Raw genomic sequence first — 21,880 nt, forward strand, 5'->3', positions numbered from 1 at the left:
TTTCCCTGAAAAGCACTAGGTATGCTACTTTGGACATACAAAGTAGCATACTTACCACGCAAATCTCTGTTCTGTGGCTTATATTATAAATCCATCGCCTTCTAGCCGAAACACCGAAGGTGGTAATGAAATGATATGTTAAACTCATCACACAGTCAAGAGCAAAGCAATTGATTGCAAAAGTACACAGTAAATTGATCCGTGTTAAATTTACTCCTACAGTGTACATGTGGCTCCTACTGGACTCATATAAACTCTGTTACAGTTGAATTAACACTAAATTACAGTTGAATATGTATTTCAATTCGTTATAATTCGGTTTTCAGAAGAGATTTCAGAGATGCTGCGATTAAAGAAACGCTTTCACGAGCAGTGATTGCTCAGTGGGGTTCATACCAAATCAAGCCCTGACCTTTTTAACTTAGCACGCTATTCAATTTGAGTGACCCATCGCCCTTTTATAAACGAGGGAGTTTAATGATCAATTTTTAAACATTATTTTCATCTCCTTCTGCTGACTGTATACTTTTGATTGCCAGTTTTGTAACTGGTAAACTGATTGATGCATTCAGGTCTGAATGCGGAAATTACCAACATACAATTGCTTAAATCGATTCCATTCAGGTTATATCATGCACACATTTCTGTAACCGAATGACGTCAAATACAGGCAGGGAATTAAATGAATGACACTTCATCGTCCATGTTGTTTTCATATTGGAGTGTTTCCTGTATAATAACGACTTGCTTAGCGTCTGGATATTTCAAAGTTTACAATTCTGTTTGAAATGTTAACGGAACTTTGGGACCAAAACAATTATCCAGTTAAACGCATTTGGTCTAATCCGAGTCAGTGATATGTAGGCCTATTTTCATATTACAAGACTGCGTGAAAAGCAGTGGACAAAGTACTTAATGCAAACAATCTGATTATCGCACTTAACTCCTTATGGCACAGAAGACACAAACCCTCCACGCACTTGTGTTCGATTTAAGTGGATAAACGTCACGCACATGCGCATTGTCCATTATTGGGGATTGTCAGCATCAAGTTTCCCACGTAAATGCCATGTCCAGTAGACTGTAATACTGTGCCCACTAGACTGTAAACTCGGAGCCTTCACCTCCGTAACGGTTGCGATGTCATAGAAGAGTTTACAGTACAGCATTCATGCCCTGGTGAGAGTATGGCGAGATTATTTATTTGTGGATGGTTAATGCAATAGGCGAATACAATTTTCTCAATTTGACTTAATATTTTCCTCAGATGCAGTGTGTTTCGGGGTTGGCAAACATAAATTCGTCTTTAGTGTAGTAGTGCTTGAGCACGCTCACATCCCCGGTTTCAATTTTCCCGTTGCGGTCTTGGTTGATTACGCCGCTTGTGGATTGAATCCACTCTGCGATACGCGTTTCCTTTGCCGGGAGCTCTAGAGGAGAGCGACTTCGTGTCTTGTATACAGAAAAAAATTGCCACTCTAAGTGAAATGTTTTGTGTGTGCGTGTGTGCGAGCGCGCGCGTCCGTGCATTACAAAGTACAGGACGTCAGATAGGATAATATGAATAAATTTTGGCGGAAAAAAAGTCTTGTCGTAAGCAAGTAGTCTCATTTATAAGGTTTTCAGCGTCTGAATGCTGTTTATGACCATTTAGTTCATACGATTCTGTGTGCGAGTTCATTCAGTTTCCCCTGATTAAACCTAACCAGAACTTGTATTTGTCCAAATTAAAGAGGGAGCAGTGCTTTTCAAACAAAAGGTGTTGTGTGGCTCGAGCTAAGCACTTACGATTCTCCCACGCAACGAGTATACACGGAGCAAAATAAGTGAAACTAGCTATTTACGCAAGGGCAGTCATTCAATCCGTTGCATCTGTTAAAATATTTTTGGTAAAGCGAATGGATATGCCATACCACTAAAGCCTGCCACGAAAGGAGTCAAAAAGAACTGTTTTGACTGCACATTTGTTATCCATTTTTCTATGACCCCTCAGATTCATTACGTGTTATGCCAATCATCCAACAACGCTTCTCGGTTTGAAAGCCAGCATTGAATTGTTGCCATCTTGAGGACTGGGAAACACAATTCGGCGAGTTTAGCGATAACCGTGTTTGAAATGGGTGGCGGGATGGGGGAGGAGGGGTCATATCTTGATCTGACATTTGTAAAAGCACCAGCTACAGACGCAGACGGCAAATGCATCGAAAACATCCCTACGGGAATGAACCGGACCGGAGTTGTGTACCCTTGATTTAGACCAGGGGTCAGCAACCCTGGTCCTGGAGAGCCGCTGGGTGTGCTGGCTTTCGTTGTTACTTGGCATTAATTGATCAATGAAAGCCGTTGATTGCACAGTTAACTCACCTCACCTGGTTTCTTGGGTCTGAATCGGTTGCTTATTTTAAGGTGGAGACGAAAGCCAGCACACCCTGCGGCTCTCCAGGACCAGGGTTGCCGACCCCTGATTTAGACGAAGAAATTGGCTTATGGAGTGCAGTCGTGTGAATACTGGAACTGTCCATGGTTCTGAACGGATGGAAACAGTCCGGAGCGACAGCGCCAACTCACAGATGTGGTCTAACCGAACTGCGAACAAACCAACACCTGGCCGTAAAGTTCACACTTTTTGAGAATAAAACTCAATTTATTTGTTAAAAACAAGCAAATATCATCCTACAAAAGGCTTAAGGCGAAAACACGTTTGTTGCTGTTTTCCTTCTAAAAAAAATAACGTTTTGGAAGTGCTGTTGAACTTTATGCCAACTTTATCCACAGTAGACACAGCAAACAATGCTTGATGTAAGATATTGCTATATTCTGAAATAAAATGCCTCCATAAATTTTTTTTGTTTTTGTACAACCATATTTAAATTGCATGTCAGTGACACGGTTTACAGAGGCGAGGAACGACAAGGCTATATCAAATGGCTCACGTACTGCACAACGCATTGCACATTAGTTCCTCCATTATGTGTATTTCCTTGGATTATACCCCAGAGCTAGTGGCTCCACCACTGTTATAATGCTTGTACCTAAATTAGCTAAAAAAATAAAAGTCTGCAGTTCCACTCCCAAAACATAATCACAGAAAAGCAGAAAACAAACTGGAGGTTTAACGGGCGAGACTATTTCAGACATTCAAATTTTGACTCACTTAAACATACTGCACAGTTTGAGGAAATTATATCTTAATAAAATAAATAATTTACATAATGAGTCTGGTGTTACACCGAAGATATGCATTCATTTAGAACCCAATTCAGATGCAGTTATTCATTGTTGATATGATATTCAGCGTGGGTAACAACTTATTCGTTTTTTTGCCTCATTTTGTGTCTAATTTGATTTTGTTCATTGTCAATTTGATTGTCAAAGTATGGATGCTTACCATTGTCCATGAATCACTGAATAGCTTTGAGGAGGTAGAGACCCTTATATGTCTAGCAGTCTATGGACCTATGTGTAAGTGACAATAATTAACTCTCTTTGAGAATAATAAGGAGCCATTTGAGGTGGGGGAAAATATTGTGGGCAGGATTTATGGAACAGATTTGCATTGTTAGTTGAGGTAATCAGTCATTGATGGAGATTCATTTATTTTAATGGAGATAGGGCTCCAGCAATCTCCTGAGTGACATCAGATTTGGCACCAAGTGCCTCTTGGGACAGTATTCTGTGATATCAGTGTGACAGAAGAGCATATGCTGGAGACGTTTTCTTTGATCGATTCCAACAGAAACTTGGAGTCATCTTATCACCTTAAACCCCTTCTCTGTTGTTGAGCAATCATTCATAGCAGAGGCACAGAGAGAGAGAGAGAGAGAGAGAGAGAGAGATTTGAAGTTTTAACCCACCTTTATTGTGACACTAGAGAGAAAGACACTGTTTCCACAACACTAGGCTGTCCGCGTGCGTTGTGCCACGCACCAACTTTCACGAACAGTTGAAGTGAAATATCTGTCGATTTAAAAGGGACAAGCGCGCCATTTTTGCGGCCGCGGTACGGAACTCACACCGGGGCTAAGAGGTTGGCGGTATCTGGGCCGCGCATCGTTTCAGCCATTCCAATCTACTGATTTCCCTGAAGAGCGATTGTGCAGAGAGGACCGGGGCTCCCCAGGCAGATAACATGACTAATGCTGGATGCATTATGCGCTCTTAAGCTTCATAAAAACCATGCGCTGGAACACTAATCTCAGCCGCGGCGTTCACCAATACCCATAACCCCCATGACATCTGATATAAAAGAGAATAAAACGCCACACTTATTCTTCCTTATTGTATTAAATAGCAAGAGACAAACAAAAAAACCAACAAATAAAAATGAGCGCAGCCAAGACGGTAGGCAAGGACTGGGACAGAACAATACACCTCTCTCTTACCTCCAACCCCAGACCCCATACCCCAATCCCGCATTATTGATTAAAATGATTTGAGGTGCTTATTATCATGAACAGCATAGTCTTGATTACATTACAAATGCAATTTCATTTTTAATATTGGACAGTTCTATTATGTTTACTTCACCATAGTATCGAATCATTATTCTCCTCAGACCTGGCAGAAAAAAGTATTTTATATATTCTTTCAATAATATGTCTTGGATGAAAAAAATGCACTGCAGTGAAAATATATCTGTTTTTAAAGTAATTATCTTTTATTGAATGTGCCTTGTACTGTAGGTTTCAGCGTGGTGGAATATGTGGTTCTTTAGATGAAAACCAGAGACTTGTATCCACAACAGGGGACAAACAGGAATAGTCTTTGGAGGTTATAGAAATTACGGGCTTAAAGAGTTGTATCCCTTCCCAATTGAGGGAAGGAGTTCCAATAGCCAGCTACAAGGAACTAGGAGAATGGTGTTCACCAGAGGCTCTCAACATCAACTGGTCTTCATTCCAACTCAGCCTTTATTTGAGGCCGCTGACTGGATGAACATGGTGTACAAGTGTAATCTCACTGGTTAGATGGAGTTATTTTGCCTGTAGCTCTCCAAGATGTTCAGTGAGTACCACTAAGCTATCGGGATCGGCAAGTCTGCGGTCAGTTTTACTGCCGTGAATGCAGCATAAGGTATAGCTGCCTTCATGGATGACCTGACATTATTTGTGTGGGTTCATGGAAAATATGAATACACGCACATATTTGTGGGGAAAACAAATCTTATTGATTGAAAGACGCCGAACTTTGATGTCTCACCAATGCATTCCAATCATACAAAGTCAAATGTCCAGTGTTAAATTGATTCTTATAGAGTACATATGGTCCATACTAGACTGACTGTGTCTGAGACTCTGCTTTAGTTGAGTTAACAGTGGACATCATAATGTGAAGCATCGCCAGACATAGTACTTCTGTACTATATGTGACCAAAACTGATTCTACATGGTAATTGATTCAACTTTTATTTTTGCTGGATTGCACAGGTAGCCAGCACCAACTAGACCTACCTGCACATTTGCACATATACGCAGCTAAAAGTTCATCGTACAAATTAACTCTGACAGAGTACTTTAAACTGTAATAGGGTAGACTTGGTCTGCATTGGGCTAAAATAAACACTGTTGGAGTTGATTTAACACTGAGGATTTCATGGAAAGGTTTTGGCAAAACTCAAAACCATTTGTTGAGGTATCAAGTCATACAACAGACTGCAGGTTCATTCCACCATGGCTCCCGGCTTTGAATGAGAGGCGATATTTACATCATGGCTGCAACTGAATCTGAATTTGTACCGCAGAAGGAAAATATCATATCTTTTTGATTGCAAGATTCCTTGGCGATAATTGGCTCTTTTTTTTTGAGGGCAGGTACTTCCATTGCACTCTCAGAAAAAAAGGGTTCTTTTCTAGAGCAGGAATGTCCAATTATGTGCCACGGAGGGCTGACAGTATGCATGTTTCCATTCCAATCAATCACTACACTGCCAGACAATTTTTTCTGAATGTTCCCACACAAAGAACCATTTTTCGCAAACAAATTAGCTTTATCATTTGATATTTAGGTGACGCTTTTATCCAAATCAATTTTCAGTTGATTTGACTAAGAAGAGGACAATCCCCCTTGGGGCAGTGTGGGGTTAAGGGCCCAAGAGCTGTGTGGATCTTATTGTGGCTACAGCAGGGCTTGAATCACCAACCTTCTGGGTCCCAGTCATGTATCTTATCCGCTAGGCTGCCCCGGTAGCCCTTGTAGATAGGGTTCCTCAATGGAATCCATGGGCTCCTTTCAGAACCATTTCATCTGAGAGAGCAGGATGAACGTGAGACGACAACATGGCCACCATCTTCCCAAAACACTCAAAATGGGGTCCGGGGCCGTCCGCATTTTAATGGGCGTGTGTAATTTACAGATAAGGCTGCAATTACGAAGCTTGAAGCCTTCACCCAAGGACACAGTTTTATTCCAATTTAGCAAAGCAAAGATGACACGGTTGCTGAGATGGTATCTCTGTGAGCATACACACACGGGCATTAGTGACTTCACCTTGAATCAGCAGCTTTGTTTGCCTCATTACATCCTGCTCTTCAGTTTAACTAGCCAATGCCCTGTTCTGTTCTAAGAGCCACTACGTCTAGATGTTTATTCTTAGAACTGATGAGAAGTGCATATTCGTCTGAGAACTAAAAATATCTATTTTTGTGTCAAAGGACTGTTGATACCTCTTTGTTTTAGTTTGGTATATTATGAAACGTACATAACCATAATCGTGGCACACTTATGGGAATTGGAAAAGATAAGACTCGTGCACACGCTGGACGATTAAAAAAACAGATAAGAGTTCTGTTTATTTAGCCGTGAGAATGGTTAACGTGTCGACCACACGGGTCTTCGTCGAAACTTGTTTTTTCTCACACTACAACACCTGCCATAATCAGTCATGATAGCATACTGTATTACTACTTGCAACAAATGTCATAACACTGTCATAATTTATGCAGTGAATTTTACAAAACAGGTTCCAAATAGCTAGTTCCGTGGCAGATGTTATATGTTGTGACAGATTAAAGTAGGCCTTAGGGCAGATAGTCCGTGTAAACTGTTACTGAACTTTTGTTTAATTCATCACATTTTGATAAAAGACCATTCCTGCGTTCAGTTCATTTTTGGGTCATTCGTTTCAATCATCAGCGGAGAAGAATGTTTTATTATGTGAGCAGGCCATTCAGCCTGTCTCAGCCTGTCATTTTCCTTCTGCGTGGAGACTGTCTCGCACCTTATCTTAACACCCGGAGGGCCTCTACTTCTACCAATCAGATATTTTCTTGACATTTTGGATTAATTTTATTTTGGTCTCAATGTCTCCTCACCTTTGTGAAAATGTTTTGCTCCCGATAAGGCTTATTAGACCTGTGAGTTTGCTACCTGCAATTCTGCCTTCTCTGCTTTGACACAAAGCCCTCATACCGTACGCGTTGGAAATTAAATCTGAGGTATGCTTTCGTCTGATATACAATATCAGGAAATAATGAGAAAACTAACAACATAGAGATAAGCCCGGCTGGAAAACTGATAAGGAAGCATACATATTTCATTCATTTATTGCACTACATTTATGAAATCTCTCTCTTTACAATTGGAATGCAGCCATCTTCATATCTGAAACAAAAGCAATGGAGATATTGAGTTACACAGTTAAAACCCTAAAAATATACACTCACTGATCACTTTATTAGGTAGACCTTGATGCAAATATTCAATCAGCCAATCATGTGGCAGCAACTAAATTCATACTCCCATGCAGACATGGTCAAGAGGTTCAGCTGTTTTTCAAACCAAATGTCAGAATGGAGAAGAAATGTGATTTAAGTGACTTTGAACGTGTAATGATTGTTGGTGCCAGACAAGGTGGTTTGAGTATCTCAGAAATCTCCTGGGAGTTTAAACTGTTGAAATGAGCTGAAACATTCACAGCTCAACCTGGTAATTCATGTTTTGTTTTCAATGAAAGTTTGGTTCTTTTTTAAGCATTCTGACGTTGGTAGTCATGTTCATCTTGGTCAACCGGAGAGAGGTTTCATGAACCTCATATGTACCGGGGCAACCACTTGTTTCCAATGATTTGTTTGAACCAATCAAAATACTTTACACCTGCATGCGATGAATAAAACACCATTAGTACATGGTAGCATCCCTGGTCTCATCTCCCACTCCCACCTCACTGTTCGACCAGAGGTTCATTACAGGGGACAATCCATTTCAGGATTTAATGCCAATTTATTCATATTAATCATTGAATTAGCCCAATCATGGACATGGCATGATATTTTAAAATCATGACCATCTATCTTCGGTGAAAATGTTTTACCATGGTCTGACACGGGAGTGAACCGACCTTGAAGTTTCCTGGTGTTTAATGAACTAAGCCGGGGTATTTGGTTGGAACAAGAATGAATGAGCATGCTCAGCTTCCATCCAGGAACACAGTCAAGTTCCCCTGTGTTAGATTGCCGTCTGCACTTCCTGGTATCTCTTTTGTTGTTTAGATACCATCTGTGTGGATTTTAAGCATTTGAGCATTGGGCTGTGACAGGTTACCTCATTGGTGAATGGGCCAATACAGGCCAAATACAAACAAGCACTGTTCTTATTTATAGATATGCAAACGAAGATGGGAAATATCTCAGCATTACCGGGAATTACTATGCAGAGTATTGCTCCTTAATATTCTGTGGTTTACCCTGTCTTGCGGGAAATTTTTGGGATGCAAACGTCGAGGAACCAGCAGCGCGAGGGGGATTGAGCGTCGCTCTCCCTCTCCTCCTCTCTCTCTCCCCCTTTCTTTCCCATCGTCTTCTTAGCACAGTAATTAGAAGCAGAGCTACGAAACGGCATGTGTGGACAGCTGCGAGCTACGAGCAGACAAGATGAATGCGGCGCGCGTGAGAACCCATTATCTCCGGGGATACGTAACGTTTTCTCCCGCTCCCTTCAAAGAATCTGTTATTGATGAGTTCTCAAGCACGTACAAGAGCCCGAATAATTGCGCGGTCTCTTCATACCAGAATACGCGCGCATCACGCGCACCTTGATCGCTGAAGGTGTTTAATCAATAGTTCTGTAGCTTTCCCGGAAAATTCTTGAGGAAGTGCTTTCCGCGGGTGTTGTTTACGTGTTCCTGACGGCCTTTTATGGATTCTGTTGAACAGAAAAACAGAAAATGTTACATAAATTATGAAGACATCTTGGGACAAGTAGTTTCCATTTGAGAAGTACAACTAGTATTATAAGATCAGACCGTCAAGTGTGTCAATATCAAAAGACAAAAGGTCTTTTGGAACACAGGTTCTAGGAAACAGGGATTTTTGTCTCTCTCTCTCTCTCTCTCTCTCTCTCTCTCATGCACACACACACACACACACATCCTGCCATTGAACCAAGCAACATGGATATCAGGGTGCCAATGATCAGTCACAAAAAAATTTTTTTTGTTCAAAGTAAAATTTTATGCTGATTTAAATCACAACATTTCCAGTGAAATCAAGCCATTTAGGATGTTGGCTATTGCAGGAGATTTCATTGGCTCTGTTTACAGTTTTCGGAGGTTAAATAAAAAAGACATTAAAAATGTATATGGGCCCAGAATCAATCTAACTATGCACTTATACTTCAGTAGCAAGCAACCATTACATTTCTGTGGATCACCTCAGTCCATTTTTCATAACATTCAGCAGCTGCCATTTCATGCTGTGCGAGTACAGTGAAAAGGTAGTGCCTGGCTAGCTGCCATACTCAAAAGTTAAGGACAATGTACTTTGAGTCCAGGTCATAGATCATACAACAGTGGTCTCTGGGTGCATAAAAACGCATGAATGTTAATATTCAATCTCCCGGGGTTGGAATTGCTCACTCGACCGTGACCTCTATGACATTTTTTGGCCCAGCGATGAGGCTACGTTGCTGTGGCTACAGTGGAGTACATTCATATTTGCAACAATACATTTTGCTTGCTTACTTTCTTACAGGATGTGTTCTCTCAATGCAAAGAACAGTATCTCATAGCTTGAAACCACATTAGATATGCGCTATGTGGCAGTCTCTACTGAAAAGCATACATTTGGATTGATGATTTATTGATCGATTCGATTGTCTGCAGCACAGTTGAAAAAGAAAAGACACCCCGATATTGGGTACAGTTTCAACATGGAACGTGTTTAAATCAAAGAAACGGGGGGTGTGGTGACAGTTTTGACATCGCGGGGCGTCAGTTGATGTAACATTTATACATACAATCTCAGGCAAATCGATTGAAATACTCTCTTCGCTGGACACAACCATTGGCTTAATTATCCAGAATCAAATTCAGTGCAGAGACCTGCAGGCCTTCCAAGTACCCAGGTAATACAAGGCTTTTCATTTGCAATGCAGGAGCAATGTAAAATCTCCTTCTGTCATACAGACAGACAAAGCCCAGCTAACACACACACACACACACACACACATATACATACATATATACAGGACATCAGAGCAGACCAGGGTCATATACTCTACGTAATTATTTTCGATTCAAATACTTTTCTATGCTTGTCTGGTGTATTCAAACCTACGTGTATGAAATCAAAGTGCAAACCCTGCCTTCTGCTCCTCTTGGGTGGTTCAATTGCACCAGGCAAGATCAAAGGAGCACAGAAAAGTATTCAGATCCAAAACTATTATGTATTTGACCCAGGTCTGCATCAGAGACTAGCTTTTTTTTTTACAAGAGTGAGTTGTGAAAGAGACGTTAAGATAATTGCGTGAAATACGAAGTGAAAGGCATACCCCATTCAGGGCAAAGTCCTAAAACCAATCACGGTAATTAGCTCTTTGGGGAGAGAGAAACATGGACAAGAGTCAAAGATAATCCCTCTTGCTCTACAGAGAGGAAGTAAATATTATTTGCGGGGGAAGTGCTACCCTAAACAGCTGTGTTCAAGCTTGAGGGCGATTGTCTGTATGTTTCAAAGGGAATCATAGTTTTGAGAACCCCCTGTAGTTTTCATTGGGCTTTGAGAGTGTGCAGATAGGGGAGAGTGGGCTAACTATGTTATTTTGTTGGTGCAATATTAGCATTCATCAAAGAACAAACTGGTGTTTTCATGTTTCCTCTTTCAAAAATGCGCGAGTGTCACTGTGAGCGGAATCTTACATCAGCAGCTGCTGTCCTCAAACTCTAAAAGTTTGTTCAAAAACGAAAAAATGTCCAGTACTGCACAGGTTATCACACGTTAATACTAGCCTGAAATGGACTGCAGCTTTCTGACGAACATACAAAATGTTCTCGACATTTGGTGTGTTTTGTTTGAATTTTCTCCCGTTTATAATTGCATTAATTACTTGTGTTTTCAGGTGAAATGAAGGCCGTTATCATCAAAAGTGCTGCTACCGGTTTAAAAATCACACGAGACCTACACAGACACACACACACACACACATCGAAAAAGCGACTGCAAATTACAGCGCAATAACTGACAAGGATTGGAGCGATGATTGGCTTTGATCCTAAGGCATAGTCCACTGGCGAAGCATTGGACCTACCGCACCGGGATCGATACTTTATTTCCCCCCCGATCAGCACACATTACATCTGCCGCTTCTCCATGAATCGTAATGATGTGTTGTCCGTTCGGGGCGGGCGAGACAGATCGCGCAGACATTGTTTTCCTTCACGCTTCTCTCCTCAGATATGTTCGAAAGCCGCAAAAACAGAAAGCGGGAAGTACGCATCTTATATCACACACGTAGCCCCGTCAGACCGCTTTCATTCCCAGCATGCAATCTGTTTATTTTCCCTCCACTTTTTCCACTCTGTACGAACAAGCCCTGTCAGGAGAGACCGAGATGCCAGTTTGTTCGGGGCGACCGATGCAAATCCGTGCCAGTTCGGGAACTGGCTCGAATTAGTCTAAAAATTGCCAGTCCGCCATCTGGAATGGCGAGCTTCTTGGCTCGGAGCGGCGTATCCACGGATTTGATAAATGTATTTTTCTCTGTTGCGCTGACACATTAGCCGGCGTGGATGAAATGCATTATTCAACCCCGTGGCAAACAGTTTTAGAGATGAGTCGGAAAAAGGCACACTGGGGTGAAATAGAAATTTCCGGATGCCATCGCATTACCTTTTTTGACAAAAATCTCAACGTTACAGCGAGTCGACGCAACCTTTTCAGATTTGTTCTGCTGCAAGGCGGGCCTTTAGAGATAATATTAGTTGTATCGTAATGTTTTTTTTTTATTCTTGCGCTGAGAAAAATTATGCTGGTGTTTTATGTAGTGCAAGGTGGTTGAGTGGAACAACAGAACTAAGCATGCTGCTTAAACATAATTGTTTCAAATATCTGCCTTAATTCAATATGCATATGGCAAAGTAAATAACGACGCATAATGGAATTGGAAATAAAGTATAATTGAGCAGCGTGAGGCCCTGGCGAATAAGAGAAAATATAAAAGTACTCCGCTGAGGCTTACTTTGCGGGGAAGTGTTCGGCGAGGTTGTCACGCCCGCCGTTGAACATGATGGATCGCCCGTGCTCGGGGAGGGGAGAGCCCGTCCTGGAGCCGAGCCAAACATCTGTTTGAACCGCGGGAGACCCTGCGGAGTCAGCTACTCACACGGAGCACGAGCGCGTTTGCTCATCGTTCCATGATCTTTATGAACGTGTACGGCCGGTGCAGCCCTGCCGGTACCCTGGCTGATTAAAAAACATCAACAGGTTTGGGAGAGACGCCGCTCGGGTGTGTTTTTAAAGCCGGTTTGAGCGCGGCCGGGTGGCTGAGGCAGCCGCGACCGTCCGCGTCCTGCATCGACGCGCGGCCAGAAAGCGGCAAGAGCCACAAAATGGCTCTCCGATAAATAAATAAACATGAATGAATGACTATATAAATAAATAAATAAATAAACACAGGCTTTGGGCGAAAGGCAGGAATGCACCCTGGACAGGTCGCCAACCTATAGCATCCATCAATATTACAGGAAAATACATTCAGTAAGTGACATGCAGTAAGTGCTGCCTTCTGGCTTGTAAAATAATTGAATGAACTTATATAGGAAGGAGCAAAGCGGCAAGGTGGTTTTATTGTATGGAAGCTATGTGATGTTAGTTATGCTAGCAACATCAAATCTCAGAAGAGTCCATAAAAAAGTGTTATCCAGTTTCCTTCAAGCAAGATGACATTCTTACATGGCTCTCAAATAAATAAATAAATAAATAAATAAAAGAACACAGGCAGAGGAAACGCTACATATACTGTAGATGCCAAAAGATTCGAGTAGCTTCCGTAACTTCCCATGGCTGTTCCAGGAGTAGTCTACTGGGGTGATTAACAAAGAGGCTAATGACTCGATAAAAACATCATGTGCCTTAAATTTACCGTTAAACCACTAAACCCAGGTGTTATTCTTCAGCAAAGCACATTTGGAAATCTACAAAATAACCTTTCCAGACTGTCTTCTTGAAAGATTGACTCACTAAAACACATGTGCTTCTCTGCTAATCAACCACAAGGACACATTTTGATAGATTACTGGCTTGTGTGTGTGTGTGTGTGTGTGTGTGTAAAATCATTTAGTTTTCAGGGTTGGACACATAGAGGTTTTGAAACACCTTCTCTTGAAGAAAAAAACACGAGCAGTTAGCCTAGACCAATTGATTTAATTCCGGCAAAAGTTAGTTGACAGAGTCACGTTGACAGAGACGGGAAAGAAAGAAACAATCAAGCCTGGATTCAATCATGTGTCCTTAACATTTAGTTTTTCTTCTTCAGAAGTTTGGCTAAATTGTTGAGGAAGATAAGACTGGCATTTAATTGTACTCCAAAGCTTGAGATAAATGTAGATTGAATCCAGAGTTGTGTCCCAAACAGCTTACTTGCCTACAATTAAATAGACAAGTTGTATTAAACTTGTATGCAACTTGCATACTGAATAGTAGGCAAGTATGCTGTTTTGGACAGGGCCAAGGCCTCAGTGTATATTGTTCATCCTGCTGCTGCCATCTTGTGCAGTCACATGAACAAACTCAGACTTTGGATGGATATAAAATTAGAACTTTATTGTGAAGGCAAAACATAGACGTTTTCTGAATTCTGCATTATGCAGCAGCATTGATTCTCCAAATGTTTCGGGAGGGAACATTAATTGCCAGACTTCTCCTTTAAGGCCAGGAAATAATCAGACAAAATGCCTCTCAAAATGTATTGACCGTTCCCTGCACAAATCGCCAAGGCAGGTTTTTTTAAAGCATCTCAGGATTTTAAGGACCTCTAAGCATTTCTGTCAAGATTGACCGTAAATTTACATTTTGGTCCATGCAAGCAATGTACTTACCCGAATGCAGGCGTCTGTCTATAATTAAAGACAGAAGAGCCTTTTATCGCTGGTTCGATATCTGTTTAAGAGCTGCCGTGATTAAAAACATTACTTTTCATTATTAATCCTGGTGGCCAATTGGTAACCCAGACAAGAATTCAAAGGGCACTGTTTCCATAGAAACCACCTCCAAAGTTTGAGGAAACATGCTATTCCTATGCATGACATGAACTAAATCAGACATGGTATCATAAGACGAAAGTCATCTATATGGCAATCTCACAGCACTTTAATAATGCCTTTAATGACTTTAAGGCTTTATATTTCAGATAAGCATTCCCTGACATAGGTCTTCATGCTTCTAGCTAGCATCCATCCATCTATCTATCTATTATCTAACCCGCTTATTACTGCTCAGGGTTGCAGGGGGTGGTGGGTGCATATCCCAGCATGCATTGGGGGGAAGGCAGGAATACACTCTGGACAGGTTGCCAATGTATAGCATCCATCAATATTACAAGAAAATACATTCAGTAAGTGGCATTCTCTAAGCGATGCCTGCTGGCTTGTAAAATAATTGAATAAACTTATATAAGAAGAAGCAAAGCAGCAAGAGGTTTTATTGTATGCAAGCTATGTTATGTTAGTTATGCTAGCTACATCAAATCTCGGTACAGTCCATAAAAAAGTGTTATCCAGTTTCCTTCAAGCAAGATTACATTCTTCTTCTGCATTACTCAAGGGGAAAAGAATATTGCAGTGGCTACATCACTCACTCGCCATTTTGATTAAAACTCCAATAGGACTGCAAATGGGTTCTATCGTTTGCCATGTAGAACGTGCCTGTTCGATCAACATCGCAATGCGTGCAGAAATGAGCAATATTGCATGGTGCAATACTTCCTCACGGGAGCTGACCCTTTAACACTTTAAATTCCTTTCTTTTGTTTTTCTCTCTAGTAATGTTATGCCATGAGTTAAGATCTTTATCTAAAATCGTACACCACAAATAATGCATGGGTTAAGGGGCCAGTTTGCATTTGTATAGGTATTGATTATGTATCGACCAAAGGTACATTCTCATATTTGCGTGTGCAGCAGTAATTTACAGTGTTGTCAAAAAGCACTAAATATATGATATGTCTTCCAACTGCACATGCCACAGATGGATTACCCTACAATACGGCAAACGCAATATCCTTTTTTTTATTTACATTTTCCTATCAATACTGCGCATTCTTTAAACCACGTGGCGCAAACCAATAACCGACTAAAGCAGGCAAACATGGAGAAATAGTACTGGCAGTTCCCAAGTACGATGTACCCCACAAAGACCTCCGTGCAGAAAACATTGCCCACAGTGACACAGGAAACCACCGCTGGGATTGGCAGAAGTGTGTGGGTGCCAATTCCCCTCATCGAATCAGCAGCTGTACACGGTTGAGTGAGCTCTGTATGGCAAGCAGTCACCCATGTGTTTGATACACATTATCCCTTTGAGCCATTCACTCAGAGTACAATTTCAATGAGCCCACGTTATGTTCGTTCCCAACGTTGAACGTTACCGAAGAATAGCTATGCAATTAACTGTCACATCAAGTTTTAAAATGTCATACAGGGAGCGGGGCTTAACATGATCCTGGAAGCGTTAGCACAAAACGCGTGACAATCATCTGAGGATTGCACTTCGGTGTTCGCCACCTGCAGAGACGACGGTGCCAAAAAACGCGATGACCAGTCCTCGTAGCTGTCTGTTAGGTATTATCATTCACGCATAAGACTAACTAGTTTTCAGAGGGACTTTTTTTAATTTTTTTTATCGCCATTTCACTGACAGCTGGCGGGAGCGGTCTTGTTGGCTCATCTGGAGCCCGCGAATCCGACAGCGCACCTTTTGTGCCTTGGCGAATACGCCCCGTTCTGCTGACAGCACAAGGACTCCTTTCAGCGTCGTGCAGCCCTGCGTGACTAACACTCATGCCGAACGTAACGGGGGAGGGCTGCCAGATCCAAGCTCGTCCTGATCTATCTGTGAAATTATTCCCGCAGGGACACGTAACAAGGGCCGGTGTGGTCTGCTTTGTGATTTTATTAAGGCTTGTTCTTTATAATATAATTAGGCCCTAATAATGAATCTGATTCTGATGATGGTGTAAGGTAGCAGTCTGTATGTGTTAGTTTGTGTGTGCGTATTGTAGATATGAGCAATGTACTGTCACATGAATGATAAATTCTCAGATGGACTGCCCCTCTGTGGGATTTAGGAAATGCATCTTGCTGTGTGAACTGACTCCCATTCTACAGAATAAAGAACAGTCACTAATACCTACATTTTTTTTTCCTCATGCCTTTTTAGGCTAACTTTCGGAGTCTTACCCCGTACTGTGGACCTAAAAGAGTGAACCAGCAGTGCAGTTGACACATGTTTGAAACATTAATCAAAAGTAATTGCTGGAGACAAAAAATTGTCCCTCCAAGAACACTAACATTAGGGTTTTTCTTAAAAATCTTGTGGCGAATTATGGACATTTTATACAAGGCCACTGACACACATTGACAGGGGAAGCCATGTGAGGAGCTCTGAATGCTGGGAACAGGCCTTGTTATCAGAGGTCTGCAGGTTTGAATCTTGGAAGAAAGTGCGGCTTTACTTTGACTGGCTGGCAGCAGTTAAGACCTTAACCTGAATTGCATCAGTAAATATCAAGTTTTATCAATGGCCAATGTGCAAACTGGGAGGTTTGAATATCACCCGGGGCAACTGGAAGGCAAATTAATTATTTAATAGTCTAAGTACAGACCTGCTGTTAGAGTGTGATATACAAGGCCAAAGGCAAGACCCAGATCGAACAAAATGTTTTCGTTCTATACTTAAAAGTTTTTTAACCCCTTAAGTCTCACCCACCCAGAGTTTTTTTTTTTTTTTGCATTGCTTTATTCAGGACGCAATTTTCAATCACTATGGTAACAGGATATACTGTTTGAAAGCTTTAATACTCATGGTTCTATCTCTATAGCCTATTTTAAGATGCCATTGCTTTCATAACATGTGGGTGGTAAACATGATGGGGGACCTCACCTTGTGTCCAGCAGTGTCCAGTGAACCAAATGCATAACAGTTTATCATTCTAAAAATGTGCTAACTCGCACAAACTTTGATAAAATGTCAATTGTTTACCAAGAATCTATCCTGAGAAATTGTAATTGTTGTCCATTTCACGATTGTATACTTCTACAGCAGTACTTGGACATAGACATTCTATTATATACCTTTTGTATAGGCTCTCTCAAACACGATGAGCCTGAGTACAGCCATCTCTGACCAGTATTTGTAACTTAGCTACAGAGAAATTGCGTTACCCCCATCCATGTGTAAGAAAATTCTGTGTAACTTCAGCTCATCAAAGAACCAACTATAGGTATATTATTGAAGTGATGTCTAATGATTAAAGCATTTGAGCTAACAACATTGTGTTTCCAAGGTATATAATATATAATTTCTTAGGCTTGTATAATACAACACATTTCTTTGCCTGCGTAACAAAACTGTAGCATTTTCAATAAGCATGCGGTGTCTGTTGCACTTCGGCAAAAATATTTATTGAGATTTTATGCCAAAAAAGGTTGATGTTTTACAACAATTTTGCGATGCCTACATCTAAATAGAGGACTTCCTTTGGAGGAGATCCAACGAATCTCTCATCTGAGTGAATATTTCTGAGGAAGACAGTAAAAACACTGCTGACAACACAATAGGGAGTATTTCAGTGATGTGACCCCATTTTGTATTGGTGAGCATCTACTGTAAATACATTCTCAAAATATTTTATTATTATTCAGTATGCGTATAAATAAGGAGCCAGTCTGCTTTTGAATAATAAATAGCATGTGAAATTATGGCATGTGTTTGTCCTGTTGATGGTGGTTGGGTATTTGACAAAAATATGAATGAATGGACCTCAATGAATATATTAGTATAGAAGATGTTATTATTGTGATTATAGTACTTATGTTTTATGATCATCTCAACCTGTTTATGTCTGAGGATAGCTGCAAGGAGATGGAGTCAAGAAAACGTACGATACTTAAGGGGTTAAGAATGTACAACATTGCAGCAATGTTGATTAAGGTTATGACGAATAACTGTATTTTATCAATCATCTTACAACATTTATTTTTACTGTCTGCCCCAAACAATAAATTCCCAGCTATGCTGTGACAGGGTTCAAATGAAAATTTTACTTTTTTTTTTTTACCAGAGGAAAACAGAAGACATCGTTGAAACACAATATTTCCATCGCTTTCCACAACTTGTGATCAGGGAGGCCGGGGAGCAGCCAAAAATTCTGGGCCCCCTGAAAGAATATTGCTCCAGGCCCCTTTTTTCAATAAAACAAATTTAATTTTTGTGGGCCTTCTTCAAACTGTTGCCCCCCCCCCCCCCCCCTAGAATCCTCACTATCTTTAACCGCAGTCACGACGGCCCTGCAGGGAGGCATTGTGATATGTCTGTCCGTCTGTCCATCCGCTGTGGGCGAGGACACACCCCGGTTCAGTAAAGATTTGGGCAGGCTCACGGTTTTTTGACGTCGGCCTTATCACGCATCGTTATTTGTGACAAAGCGGAGGGGAGATAAACGCTGAATTCCCGCGATAAGCCCCGCTTCTGATGCTAAGCGAGATCGCGAAGCGCTTCCTTTGTCCGCGGGCGAGGTTCTGCACTTTGGAAATGCCACCTCAAGCAGAGGCGTGTGAATTTCCTCCCGCTTTAATAACACGGAAAAAAAGGACGTCTGACAAGCAAATAAAAGGTCCGGGCCAAAAAGGACTCGCCGAATCAGGCTATATCACTGAACCAAGAGTCTCGGTAGCGCGCAGAGAATATATTAGTCGGGCCGGGTTTCAGAGCGAGGCAGAGGAGGTTGTAGTTTTGAGATTAAATGTCCATCTGTCATTTACCATCCAGACAGCCGGAAATGACTGAACTTTCAACCCAACATCAAACCCAGCTTGCGTGTTTTATAGGCACACTGCTTTCTCATAGCTTGTAGTCACCTGTGCTGCCCATGCCAGTCCGGGGACTGATTTGACAGAAAACGACTTCCAGCTATAATTTTTTGTTCATTAGGTTCTCAGCTCCAGTGACGGACATGCCGAAGAATGACAGGTATGAAGGTCCAAACCAGCAAAGTGCACCCAGACAGCCTGAGGCCATTGAAAATACCCAATCGCCAACCACCAACAATGATAACAAATAACCATAACACTGACTTTCTGAACTCTGACTGCAGACAAACAGTGGTTACTGTGGCCACCTTTGTCACCTGAAGAGATGATTCCAGCAATCAGAATTCTGTGGTTGAAGGATTGTGACCAGAATCCTATGGTATTATCATTATTATAATTTTTTTTGTTTGTTTTTCTCGCTGCCTTTCTCACTATTTGGTGATGGAAGTGAGGCGGAATCACATTGTATCAACAAGTGATGAACAGGGAGGGTGGGGTTGTCATGTGTTAGAGAACATGGGTGGGGGTTTGTGGGAAAAATCCCATTAATTCGCTTTGATACTAATAAATTCTGGGCCGGATTAACAACAGTAATCCCATCTTGCTATGTCTACTTTGCTCTCATTTCAAACAGAAGATTGTGATAGATCTTAGAGAGAATCACCTTTGTACCTGTACAGGTTTATGCCAATCTTTTGCACCATTTTATTATCTGATCTGATTTCCTTGGCCTTACCTGTGGCGCACATGGTTTTGATCTTTGATCTTTCTGCTGCTCTCTGTGTGTCACACAGCCTTTTCATCTGGGCTTATTGGTTCAAATACTAATTTAGGCAAATTGTAGCTGTACGCTTGATTGGCACATATGCACACAAATTTAAGGCCCGAAGAAACATATCATGATAAGGTAATTCATTATTTCAGAGTCAAATACGGCAGAGCGGGCATTCACGCTTCAGTTAAAAATCTTTGTCCTCTTTGTAACACGTGGTTAAATATTAATGTGAATCTTATTCAAAGGCTCCGCACAACCTGGAATCCATGTATAAGCCCTTTCCCCCAGGACGGCCAAGGCTTTGATCATCCCTGCCCCCTTTCTGAACTCCATGCCCGATTGGTGATTTGTCACGGTGATGTCATCGTCTTTGCTCGGGCACTAGCAGTAGTGTAGACGGGGTGGATCCGGTGTCATGTGACAAGTAATGAACATCTGGGCCTCCCTTCCTCCCTTACATGCTGAGCACTGCCTTACGAACCGCGTAAATCTGATGTCCTATTCGTCAAAGGACCTAAACGAAATATGTAGAGTAGCTTCGCTCGCATTTTTCATTAGCGTAATGCCTGAAATGAATAGCCTACTCCAGTGAGCTGAAGACATGGTAAAGTGTCTAGCTGGACGTATCAAGTATGGGTTATGTAAACGACCCTTAAAGAGGTGATTTGCAGCGTCTAGCTGGAAGTATCAAGCATGTGTTATGTAAACAACCCTTAAAAAGGTGATTTGCGGTGTCTAGCTAGACTTATCAAGCGCACATTATGTAAACGATCCTTAAAAAGGTCATTTGCGAATGCTGGGTGCATTCAGCCAATCACTTTCCCCTGTTTTACCTTCTCACTCAGTTGCTCTCAGAAATGACACAACTCGGGGCATTGTAAGGCCTAGTCAAAGTAAGAGATCAGTCACCACTCTAAGGTCCGATGGTAGCAAAACCTGAATCCTGGGTTTCAGAATGACTTTATCTATGTTTTATGAGCTCTTGCCGAGCGTAAACTGTGTTGTTTTAACAGAGGTTTAAAGGCATTACCTTGCTTTAAACAAGAGACACAATCAGTGGGTTGTAGGTAATCCCATATTGCAAGGGAAGGCTTGTCATTTTGATCTTGATCCATGTTGCTTGAGATCTTTAGTGAAAATTACATCTCATAACATCCAGCTGAAAAGAACTGTTTGGTATGCTTCATGACATTATATTAAATAACATTGCATTATGGACTGTGTTGCGCAGTATAGACCAGGGTATTTTGTTATTTTCTGTGTTGTGACACATTCAGTTTATAAAGCATGGTTTAAAAGAGAAATAGCACTTTGTTCAAGAGCAAACTATTCAGTATAATATCAGTACTCTTAACACTAATAGAGTACAGTTTGTCACTATTAGACCGTGTAAGCAAATGATGAGGTTAATTTAACATGGAGAATTTTGCCGTACACAATGGCAGCCTGTGGCAGCATGCAATGCCATGATGCTCAAGCACACTGCTCTAGCCACGAAACCATATTTTAACATGTCACTGTGCTTGCTACTCACACAAATGACTGAAATCCACTTTACCCCATTTTGAGTGTTTACGCTAGTATTTTATGTTGACTACATTGGGAAAGGCAGCAGTTAGGAAAACAGATTGATTAGAACTGGACTCTAAGCAATGGGTTCAAATCAGGTTCAAATCCCGAAGCCTCTCTTTGCCCTTGAATAGGGTACTTAACCAGAATTGCTTTGGTAAACAATCAGCCATTTAAGTTGATAAAATGCAAGTCACCCTGAATGAGGGATGTGATTGTGACATTACATTCACTCTATG

Source organism: Conger conger, chromosome 16, assembly GCF_963514075.1.
Source record: "Conger conger chromosome 16, fConCon1.1, whole genome shotgun sequence".
Classification (NCBI taxonomy): domain Eukaryota; kingdom Metazoa; phylum Chordata; class Actinopteri; order Anguilliformes; family Congridae; genus Conger; species Conger conger.